The 11,486-nt window shown below is 42.7% G+C and overlaps 1 long non-coding RNA gene across 1 annotated transcript; it reads left to right on the top strand.

Annotated features, from left to right (window-relative positions):
- The first annotated feature begins 1,936 nt into the window (after positions 1-1,936).
- Positions 1,937-10,522, top strand: LOC113408933. The gene is made up of 3 exons (XR_003370405.2): positions 1,937-1,996; positions 9,583-9,782; positions 10,252-10,522. It is a non-coding gene; the product is annotated as an uncharacterized LOC113408933 (long non-coding RNA).
- Positions 10,523-11,486: the final 964 nt, after the last annotated feature.

Genomic DNA, 11,486 nt, shown 5'->3' on the forward strand with positions numbered 1-11,486 from the left:
GATGTCCTTACTATTTACACAAAACAAATCTAAAATTGCATCACCTCTTGTTTGTTTGGTGACTGATGAAGAAAACTGCCATCTATCACCTCCAGGAACAAATGGGCCCTACTACTTATTAGTAGCATTTGTTTGTTAATCTATATCTGGAAAGTTAAAGTCTTCATTTATGATACAATTCCCAAAAGTATTTTTCTAATAATATAGCAATTTTTATCCATATCTAAGTTTGCCCATGTGGGTCTACAGCAGACCTCTAACACAGGGGTGGGCAAACTTTTTGGCCCGAGGGCCATATCGGGGAATAGAAATTGTATAGCGACCCATAAATGCTCACAAAATTGGGGTTAGGGTGTGGGAGGGAGTGCAGGCTCTGGGGTGGGGCTGGGGATGAGGAGTGTGCTCTGGGCTGGGACCAAGGGGTTTGGAGGGTGGGAGGGGGATCAGGGCTGGTGCGGGAAGGGGTGCAGGTTCTGGTTCTGGCTCTGGGGTGGGGCTGAGAGGTTTGGAGTGCAGGAGTGTGCTCCAGGCTGGGATCAAGGGGTTTGGAGAGCGCGAGGGGGATCAGGGCTGGGGCAGGGGGTTGGGGCATGGGGAGAGGCTCAGGGGGCTCCGAGTGGCGCTTACCTCAAACAGCTTCCAGAAGCAGTGGCATGTCCCTTCTCTGGCTCCTATGTGGAGATGTGGCCAGGTGGCTCTGCGCACTGCCCCGTCTGCAGGCACCACCCTTATAGCTCCCATTGGAGCGCGTAAGAACCAGGGTGGGGCCATGCCCTGGTGTCCGGGAGCCATGCGGTGTGGCCCCGACCCAGCACCCTGGCTGGAGCGCCGGAGCGGGGATGAGCCGCGTGGTGTGGCCCCCGACCCAGCGCTCAGGCCGGAGCAAGGTGTGGAGCGTGGTGCGGCTTGCAGGCCAGCTTAAAACGGCTCGTGGGCTGTAGTTTGCCCACCCCTGCTCTAACACTATCCCAACAGACAGATCCTCTTTTGCCGTACTCCCCGAAGGTGATTTTGACCCCAACCGATTCGGTTTTGACCATACTACCACTTCTTATTTCTTTAGTTGATGTACAATGCTACCCTGCCACCTTTCTGTTTATTCCTCTCTCTCCTAAACAGCATATACTTTCAAAAAGCTGTATTCTAGTCCCATCTGTGTGTCAGGGTTAGAACAGGTGAGTAATACCACTGATGGGTACCAGGATCCTCTGTCTCCAATGACTATCCCTGCCAAAGTCAGGGACAGAACCCAGGAGTCCTGGCTCTCCCTCATCCCATGCTCTAGTGACTGCACCACCTGTCTGCCCCACAGGTGGGGGCAGAACCTAGGAGTCTTGGCTCCCCATCACCCTGATCTCTAGCCACCCCCACACTGACTGTCTGTCTGTCTGCCCACCCCAGAGGTGGGGACAGAACCCAGGGCTCTTAGCTCTTCATCACCCCATGCTCTAGCAACTGCACCCCCTGTCTGCCCCACAGGTGGGGACAGAAAAGAACCCAGGAGTCCTGACTCCCCCTGCTCTGCCCCTGACCACGTGCTTCCCATTTTTGCCACAAAATGATGTCTCTTCTGGCACAACCTCGTGGCCCTGTGATGTCATGGCGGGACGTCACCTGATGACATCACCACTCACCAGATGTTACTTTGGAGCGCAGGGGGGAGGGCGGGGCTGACCCCGCCCTCCCCCACTCTCGGGGGGTGCGAAGCTGAGGCGCAGGGAGAGACCGGCCCGACGCCTTTAAATCTTTCCCAGTATGGCCGGTCTCCACGGTTACTGCGGAGGTGATGGTAGCACTCTGGCCCCGCCTCTCCCAGCAGCAAGCCTATCAGGAGGCGCAGGCTGCCAGGTGGGGGCAGGGCTTCAGGGGCCGCGCGAGCCGGCTTGATAAAGGAGCAGCGGCGGCGGCGGGCGCGAGCCCCTGGCCCACGTACCATTGGGCTGCAGCGCGGGGGGTGAAGGCAGCGGGCGGAACCAATCGCATTCCTGCTGGAGGGGTCGGTACCGTTGCGGGAGCGGGAGCGGGGGCGGGAGACGATGGTCTGGCCCCGGGCAGCTGCCGCTGAATGAATGGGGGGGGGAGGGGCGACCCCTTACCGCGGGGCGGGGGGGGTTTGACCCGCTGCTGAGTCTCCTCAGCTCCAGCTCCCTGGGGTCCGCCCCTCCCCCCACCCCAGCGGAGCCGACCCGGCTTTGGGCTGGTCGCCTCCCCCCTCACAGCCGCCTGCCTCCCCCCTCCGCCCCGGGACCCCGCTCTCCCCCCTCCCCCTCGCCAGCGCTGCCGGCGTTTAGTGGCCGCCGCAGTTACTCTTCCCTCCCCGCGAATAGCGCCGGCGGGGGCTGAAACGGGGGGGGCTGAAGGCGGGGGGGCGGATTGCGGCTGGGCGGGAGGGGGGCACGCGCTGGGACTGGGGGAGGGGAGAATTGGAGAGACACCCCCCCCACTTCCCATCCCCCTACAGCGTGGGGGTGAGAGCCAGGACTCCTGGGTTCCCTCAAGCTGTGCGTGGTCTTGAGGGAATTACCCCCCCCCACACACACCCCCCCGTGCTGCTGCTCCCAGGGCGCTGTGAGGGGCGGGGGGGTCTGTGCTCATAGCGCGCTCTGGGAGTCTCCCTGGGATGAAATGGGCTCTAGCAGGAGCCTCCTTTATAAAGTGTTTTGCGATGTACTGATGAAAAGCGCTACCTAGGTGCGAGGGGTTCTACCCTGTTACAGGTGGGGGGAGCGGCCAGGCGGTGAGTTGGGGCCACTTTCGCATGGCCCAGGCGCTAAGGGTTAAGAGGACGTCGTCTTTGTGTTGGCAGGTTGGCCTGGGATTGAGGTTCTTGCACCAACCCGTTTGGGTCCTGCAGCTGCTGAAAGGGTGAAGCAAGACCTATAAATCAGTGGCTGGGCTGCTGCGGGCTGTGCATTGCAGCCTCCGCATAAGCGGGGGCTCTTGCCAAATGCACCTCGTCAAGGCTAGTGTTAACTCAGTGCTTGGCTCTTATGCGCCATGCCAAGGCATTAGAAAGATTCAAATTGCTTTAAAAATTAAAGTGAAAAGCTTGCGGCATCATACGGATGTAGCAGGCACGGCCTTAACAAGGAAGGTAGCCAAAGAGCTGGAAAAAAGCAGTTAGATTAATTCTGACAGTTACTTGTGTTACTCTAAATGCCAACACTGGCAATTTAGAGACTTTGACTTTACAGATAAGTATTATTAATAATACTTAATATTTCTCTAGTGCTTGTCATCCAAGTATCTAACAGCATTTTACAAAATGGAACCTGCTGGTTAAGAATTTAATACTCCATGCAGTTACTGCATTTATAGTCTTTGATCATGAAGGTAATTAGAAGCATCCATTTACTAGAACTTAACCTGGGGGGGGAAATCATACCTAGTTTAGTGAATCATTGTCTGATGCTGTTTTCTTGTATGGATTAGACTGAAATAATTCTGAGTTTTTAAAAATACCTGTTTCTGTAAATTGTCAGTTTAGGCCTATCATCATGACAACAGAAATGAGTTTGTTATTTCTGTATTCTTTAAGTATGCTGTAATTTCTAAAGCAGACCTGAGTGACAGTGGGGCTTTTATGAAAAACATGGCAAATAGTTACAGGTTTTCTTTTTGCCTTACTGTAATATATATATATTTTTTTAAATCATGCTTCAGTTGATTACTGAAGGAATCTAGTTTTCCTCCTTGCTTTCAGCAACCAACTTCGGGTCAAGTGCTGCTTTCCCATGTTGGGGTGGAGGGCATGAAAGGCGCTACTGTAGTTCCTTTCATGCTGAGGGCATGCTGTAGAGAGCCCAAGCAGATGAGCAAAAGACTGCAGAGGAGTAGGTGAAACCATGGTAATTAGCTCTCTCAACTCACAGATCCTTCCAGAGCAGAAGTACGGTAGGAGTCTCCTATACTCAGTTTAAATCAGTTTAATTATGTCGGTCAGAGGTGTGAATAATGCACACCCCTGAGTGGTGTAGTGAAACTGACCTAAGTCCCTGTGTAAACTGCACTAGATCGACAGAAGAATTCTTTGATCAACCTAACAACCACCTCTTGAGGAGGTGGATTACCTGTACTGACAGAAGAATCCCTCCTGTCGGCGTAGGTGGTTTCAATGCTAAAGCGGTACAACGGCGCAACTGTGCCACTGTAGAGTTTTAACTGTAGACAAGCCCTGACAGTCAAATGGAGTGATAGTGTCATCCTTACCATATAGAATAGAATGAACCTGTCCAACTAATTTCCAGTCTGGCCAGAAGTAGATTTTAGATATGGGTCATTGAAACCCCTTCTATCCGAATGTCCCACCACCCACTCCAGAAACAAAAAACAAACACAAAAACCCCAATAACCTTCAAGCAACTTAACAAAGATACCAAAATAGATAGGTACTTCTCTAGTGAACAAAGCCTAATGCTGTAACTCAAGGCTTATAAATACTAGCTAGCAAGAAAAGAATAGTCTCACCAAAAGTAAAGAGACTAAACCATCAATTTCTGAAGAATTTAAACGTTCTTTTAAAATAATTCAGTGTCTGGTCCCTGTAGTTATGAAGGTAATCTTAATGTGACCTAATGCTTCAAAGCTGTGTTCCAAAGTGTGTAGAAACAATTCTTGTGCCTCTGCAGTTGACAAAGAAAGCTGTAAACTGCAGCATATTTAGAACTGTGATTCCTGTCTCTTTCACTGCTACTATTCCAAACCCTATGTATAATACTGAAAATAAAAATCATGTCCATTTCACACTCTTGCTGCAGCAGAAGAGGCAAGCACCAGGGAGCTAGATATTGGGGGGGGGGGCGTGAGGGTAGCAAAATCCCCCTTTTTAATCTTTCTACTGCCTGACCAGGAGGTTGAAGGAGTAGTGGAGAGCTGCCCCTCTCCTCCCTAGAGATAGACTAGTGGAGTTCACCCACATACTCCCTGCTTTAACACACCAGCTCACTTAGTCCTTTTCTCTCAGTATATTTGTATTTTCTAATAGTGAAAGCACAGATTGTGGTGAGTTTCTTCCACCCACTCCTCCAATGACACTGTATATTCTTGGTAAAATGAACATCCTCTAAAATAAGTGTATGCATGAGCGTAGCTGGGTCACACAACAGCTGTACAGCCTACTGAAGCTACAGCTGAGATTTTATGTTCTGGGATTTGACCTTCTTTTTATGCCTTGGGCTTGATTTCCAGTTTAATTTATTGCTGAAGCTTACAAAAACTTTACTTATTACAAATTAAACTCATAAGTTCCCTTATCTTATTTCTTAGAGAACTATACAAATAATTAATATCCAAACTAGGGCTGTCAACAATTAAAAAAATTAATTGTGATTAATACCGAGATTTAAAAAAAAATGGTGATTGATCGCAGTTTTAATCGCACTGTTAAACAATAAATGAATACCATTTATTTAAATATTTTGGATTTTTTCTAGATTTTTAAAATATATTTATTTTAATTACAACCCAGAATACAAAGTGTTCAGTGTTCACTTTATTATTTTTATTACAAATACTTTCACTGTAAAAAAGATAAAAGAAATAGTATTTTTCAATTCACCTCATGCAAGTACTGTAATGCAATCTCCTTGTCGTGAAAGTGCAACTTACAAATGTAGAAGTTTTACATCACTGCACTCAAATAAAACAATATAAAACTTCAGACCCTACAAGTCCACATTTGTAAGTTGCAAGTTGCACTTACACGATAAAGAGATTGCACTACTGTATTTATATGAGGTGAATTGAAAAATACTATTTTTTTAACTGTTTTACAGTGCAAATACTTGTAATAAATAATATAAAGTGAGCACTGTGCACTTTGTATTCTGGGTTGTAATTGAAATTAATATATTTGAAAATGTAGAAAAAATCCAAAATATTTATAGTAAATGTAAACTGGTATTCTGTTGTTGTTTAACAGTGCGATTAATAGTGATTAATTTTTTTAATTGAGTTAATTTGTTTTGAGTTAATCGCTTGAGTTAACTGTGCTTACTTGACAGCCCTAATCCAAACTGATACTGGGGAAAGCAGCCAGCTAACTTATAAACATGTTTTAGTCTTTTATGTCAGCAACAGGTGCTCATGTTACCCTATCAGCACATGTAAAGTTTGTCAGACTCCAGAAAAAGGATTGCAGACTGAAAGATTAACTTGTTAAATTCTTGTCAATTGTGAGGGTATTACATAACTTTTTCACAATCTTATTACAAAACTTGGAAATTCCCTGCTATTCAGCACTGAATTGCTGCTTTGCTTTTTAACACAAGCCTGTTCGCTTTTTATTAATGCTTTGCTCTATCAGTTATTTAAAAGCTATTCTCTTTAAATGTTTTTTTAGTGATGATCGTATGTTGTATACTCCCTTTAGCTAAGAAATCTTGTTACATATTTTCAATATTCTCTACCTATCACCGGTGAAACAAGGTGGGGGAGGTAATATCTTTTATTGGATCTACTTCTGTTGGTGAGAGAGACGAGCTTCGAACTTGAAAGCTTGTCTTTCTCACCATAAGAGGTGGGTCCCTAGTAAAAGATATTACCTCACCCACATGTAGCCTTGTTGGCCACAGGATATTTGAGAAACAACACTGTATGTCATGTGGTGAAGACCTCTTAAATCAAACAAGTGTGATTCTTAGATGTTCCTGATTGCTGTTGATCTCTCCCTCCCTCCCTCTTCCCCTTTCTCTTACGTACAGGCCAACTCCTACTCTTTTTAGGATTTTGATTGGCCTAGCAAAGAGGCAGGACTCTATAAATTCCACACACACACACCCCTTTCCCTTCTGCTAAATCACCAAGAGAAAGAAAGAGGTAAGCTCAGACAGAAGCAAAACAACTCTGATTTATTGTATCATCTTAAATGTTTTTCATTTCATTTTATTAAAAATAAATGCTAAAATTCAGTACACACACTTCTTTGGAGAAGCTCTTTGGTTTTATTTAATTAGGATAGTGAACAAATTGTTGATTCTTTTATTAATTTCCCTCACAAGCTAATATAGTGGATGAGGAGCTTGTCAGAGAATCTAGGTGGCAACAGGTGTTTGACATTTGAAATGAGACAAGAATATTTTCTCTTTGGGTTGGTCAGGATAGAGAAGGCTACCTGAAAAAAGGAGTTTGTTACATTCGTAATAATACTTAGCACCTTCCATCTTCAAAACTACTAATTACTTTAAATGGTAAAGTGATGCGGGTGACTTTAAAATAACATAATAACCGATTTCAAAGTTGCCTTTTCAAATTAAGACCTGGATATTGAGAGAACGGAGTTTGTGCCTCATTAATTTATTGATTTTATTTTATGCCTCTTTTCTGTTAAGTGATGCTACTAATTTATATTGGAGTCATGATGCAGTTTTTGCTGGAAACTGGTTGTGTTGGAAATGTTTTTAAGACAGGTTTCATGGTGGTAGCCGTGTTAGTCTGTATTGGACAGTGATTGCTGTCTGAATTTCCAGCAGGAGCCTTTTGTTCCTTACTATACAAACATTAAGAGTTCATAGAGAAGGGGAGAGGAGAAGTCCTCTTTAATAGCATCTATAAAACCATCTGTGAGGTTACTCTGAGTCAACCTGTCTGGCAGAGAATTGGGATGTGTGGGAGGGAGATGGGAAGGGCTTCAGTGATTTAACTCAACATTTTTCATTAAAACAAAGTATAATTTCAGAATGGATATGTAATGGATACTTGCTGTAGCATGTGTAGGATTTCAGGTAATGCTTAAAAGGGTGGCTTCTGCTGCACTGAGAGTAGTGACCTAGCCTAAGGACCTATATTGGGAGTAAGCATGAGTGGAAAGGCTCAAGTGTAGCTTGACATAAGTAAATGATGGAAGTGACCTTGCGATGTTGCAAGACTGAAGACTGGTGATAAACAAATGAAGTAAATCAGTTGACTAGGATGAAATAAGAAACTGCAAACAAGTTATTGATATTTTAGGGTACTTTTAAGGAGCATATGTAACTGACAATCATAAATATTAACCACAGTAAAGCCATAGCAACTAGTGACACAAATGCTAATGATTGTGAAATAGGTGGATAATTAACCTTTGAAAAGTGAGGACCCTAAATAGTGGAGTGTGGAAGTTCAAATAAGGAGAAAAGGGGTGAATTAATTATGAATAAGCATAGGATAAAATGGGTGTTAGTGTAACATGATATACGAGAGGGTGCACTCAGAACATAGTTGGAAAGAACAGGATGACTAGACAGTAGAAACTGGGATGTACCTATTCTTCTGATTGGGGTTTCACCACAAGGGTAATAAAGATTTGTTATTTCTTGGGGGTCTGCCATCTAATAACTCGCATTTGAGGCTTGTCTAGAGGTGAACGCTAATCAAGTAAATATTAACTATTCAAGTAAATAAAGAAGGCTACAATACTCAGTCTCCCTCCCTGTTTCCTCCCTAGATATAGACAACTCTCTCTCTGACTGGCCTCTAATTGAGCATGGACTACATGCACTGCGTGCCATTTTTGTTATGAAACAGTATTTGATTGTAAAGCAATTAGGTTAATTGTGTAGACTCTATAAATAGGGCTCTGATTTTTGGCTTTAGCCAATAAAGACACAAAATCCTAATAAAAACAGATTTTTGTTAAACACCAGAAAAATACTGGAAATGGTATCTTGTGCCTAAGGACTTGTCTACAGGGAGCAATAATGCAGTCTGTGGGGGGTGATATTTAGTTCACTAATGTGTTGCATGTTAATTGGTCCATGTAGATCCTATTAGTGTGCACTAAAGGCTCCCTAGTGTGCTTTAACGTAGTGTTTGAAACAATATTATGTTAAAGCATACTAGGGTATGTTACTTATTACCATATATTCAAAGCGGGAGCTCCCTCAAAGCCCCCAATTTTGCACATCTGCATAAAACTAAAAAATGCTTTAAAAAAAAAAAAAAAAAAAAACACTGAAAAAAGGGATTTAATAAACCCTGGAAACAGAAACCTTATGTATACTAAATCATTCTGCTTTTTGCTTGCTTCTCTGGTTCCATTCATTCTGTAAATAGTGTGTGTTTGGGGACAGTGAGGTTCCACAGTTGATTTACTGCAATTTCCACTGATGTAATTGCTTCTTCTTGATGCAATGTTAAGAAAAGCTAGGCCATGAGAATTTTAATGTTGACTTGACTTTAGGTAAGCTCTAGAATGTATCCATTTAACCCATGTAGTGACAGCTTCCAGTCATAGTAGTAGGTACTGTTGGTTTTTGAGCTTGTGCCTCCATTTGCTGTAGGAATCGTGATTTCTGATGCTCACCACAAAAGGGACTGAGGCAGAAAGTTGAAATGACACCACCCTGGGTTCTCACTGTCTGCTACACTGGACTCTTTATACTTGTGAATATTTTCTGCTCATGCTCATGCTACCCTTATTCATTCTATTTCATATGCTGCATAGAGCAGGTCATGGCACTGGTTCAGGTTTCAGTACTTCAGACAGAACTGGGGTTGCATAAAACTTTCCTTAAATGCAGACTGTTCTACACAGTTCTAAATGTTGAGAAACTCTGTTTGTTTTTAAAGAATAATTTGTGACTAATACTTTCCCTCTTCTCACAGCATATTTAAGACAAAAATGGCAATTGTAAAGAACTTGAGCAGAACCCTTAGTCAGTTGCTACAGAGTCCCGGTTGTGGATGTCAGACTTCCATTGTGCCAGTTAGATGTATTGGTGTCTCACCACGTCAGGTGACCTCAGATGCCAGCTTTCATTCAGTATCTTTTTCAGAGACTGATCATCCTCGAGTGTTAATTACAGGTTAGTCATCACTTAATGACTTCATTCTTATTTTTGTTTCTCAGTTGGCAGTCATTTTTTTTCTACTGAGGCCTGATCCTGAGAGTTGCTGAGCGTCTACAAATTCCATGTAAACAACCAGGAGTTTTGAGTATTCATCATCTCTCTAGATCTACTATTATTATGTATTATTTTGTATTGCAGAGGTACCTGATGCCCCCAGTTAGGATTAGCACTATATTGCAGTATTGTTGGCCAGTTTATTTTAGAGCTATAGTAAAAGCATCCCTTTCTCTTAAAACAGCACATTAAGTTTCTTAGTTCTGTGTAAACAAACTTCTATCTTGGTTCCCATAACAATGTAGTTGAAGTATTAAGTTTTGAACTTCTATTGGTCTATAAGGACACATAAGTAACAGTCAATATTTTGATATCATTATCTTTTCTTTGACTTGGCTTTTGTTTTTACAATCTCTCTTTTCCTCTTTAGGGGGCCTGGGCCAACTTGGGGTGGGACTCGCTAAACTCTTGAGGTATGTTACGATTTTGTAATTTTATACATAGTAAGAAGTTAAAAACCCCACGATCAAGATTTTCAGAAGTGACTAGTTACGTTGAGTGTCTCAAGTTGAGCATCCAAAATCTTATGAAAACTGTAGCTAAGAATCTTAGAATGCTGAATGGGACATTTAAAAGTCCATATTTTAAAATATCCTTAGAATTGCTGCTATTACTTCAGAAATCCAAGATGTAATTAAGATTCAAAACATAATTTTACACCTTTTGTGTTGTTTGTTCTTAGCTCTTTCACTTAGTTTAGAGCTGAAAAATGACCAGTCATCCTTCCTTTTGTTGGTATTTTTGGCCTTAGTCCTGCAAATGCATGTAATTTTGTACATGTCACTTGTCATTGGGTTTAATGAAACCACTTGGGTGCATAAAGTTAAGCATATATTTTAAGAATTAAGGCCTTAGCTTGTGGTAAGTTTCCCTTTGTTTTTCATGCACTATCACAATGCTGCTGGGTTTGAGTTCCCAATACCTCAGGCAAATGTTTAATTTGTATATCTCTTTTCATGATCTCTTTGATTAACAACAATTCGGTTGATATTAAATTTTTTAGAGAACCACTTTGGGTTTTCTAAAACCCACCAACTTACTAAACACCTAAACTTTTGGACCTTGCCATAACTGATAGTATTTCTTGAAGAGAATTTCAGTGATAAAGTTTTCTATCTAAGTTACTATCTCTTATAGTGCAGTAGCTGCATCATAGTTAAGGATAACAGGAATGTTAAGATTTTATTTCCCAATGGAATGGGCAAGAAACCATAAGATATATACTTTGATATTATTTTAATTTTTCATGGTAGTTTTATGTAAAGTGAATTGATGCAGAGAGAATAATAAGAGCATAAAATGATCCATTCTGGCACTTTTTCACTGGATTATCTCACTTTTTTTCTTTGTATTTCTTTCACAAGAAATCTAAAACATTCTAGGAGCTGTCCTTCATCCACATTCTTGATCTCATGTGCTGCTTCCTAGATATCAGCTATACATAGAAGTAGTATTTGTCTATAGAGCATTTTAGCCATAATGGGAGCACCAAAACAAATCCTCCAAATTTGATGAGGACAGTGTGGTGGTCTGAATGCTGTTGGGGGGTGGGGGGAAGGGGAAGTGGCTTTCACTTCCATCTTCAACAGATACCAGAAAACAATA

This window comes from Terrapene carolina, unplaced genomic scaffold (genome assembly GCF_002925995.2).
Source record: "Terrapene carolina triunguis isolate 2854851 unplaced genomic scaffold, T_m_triunguis-2.0 Scaffold27080, whole genome shotgun sequence".
Classification (NCBI taxonomy): domain Eukaryota; kingdom Metazoa; phylum Chordata; order Testudines; family Emydidae; genus Terrapene; species Terrapene triunguis.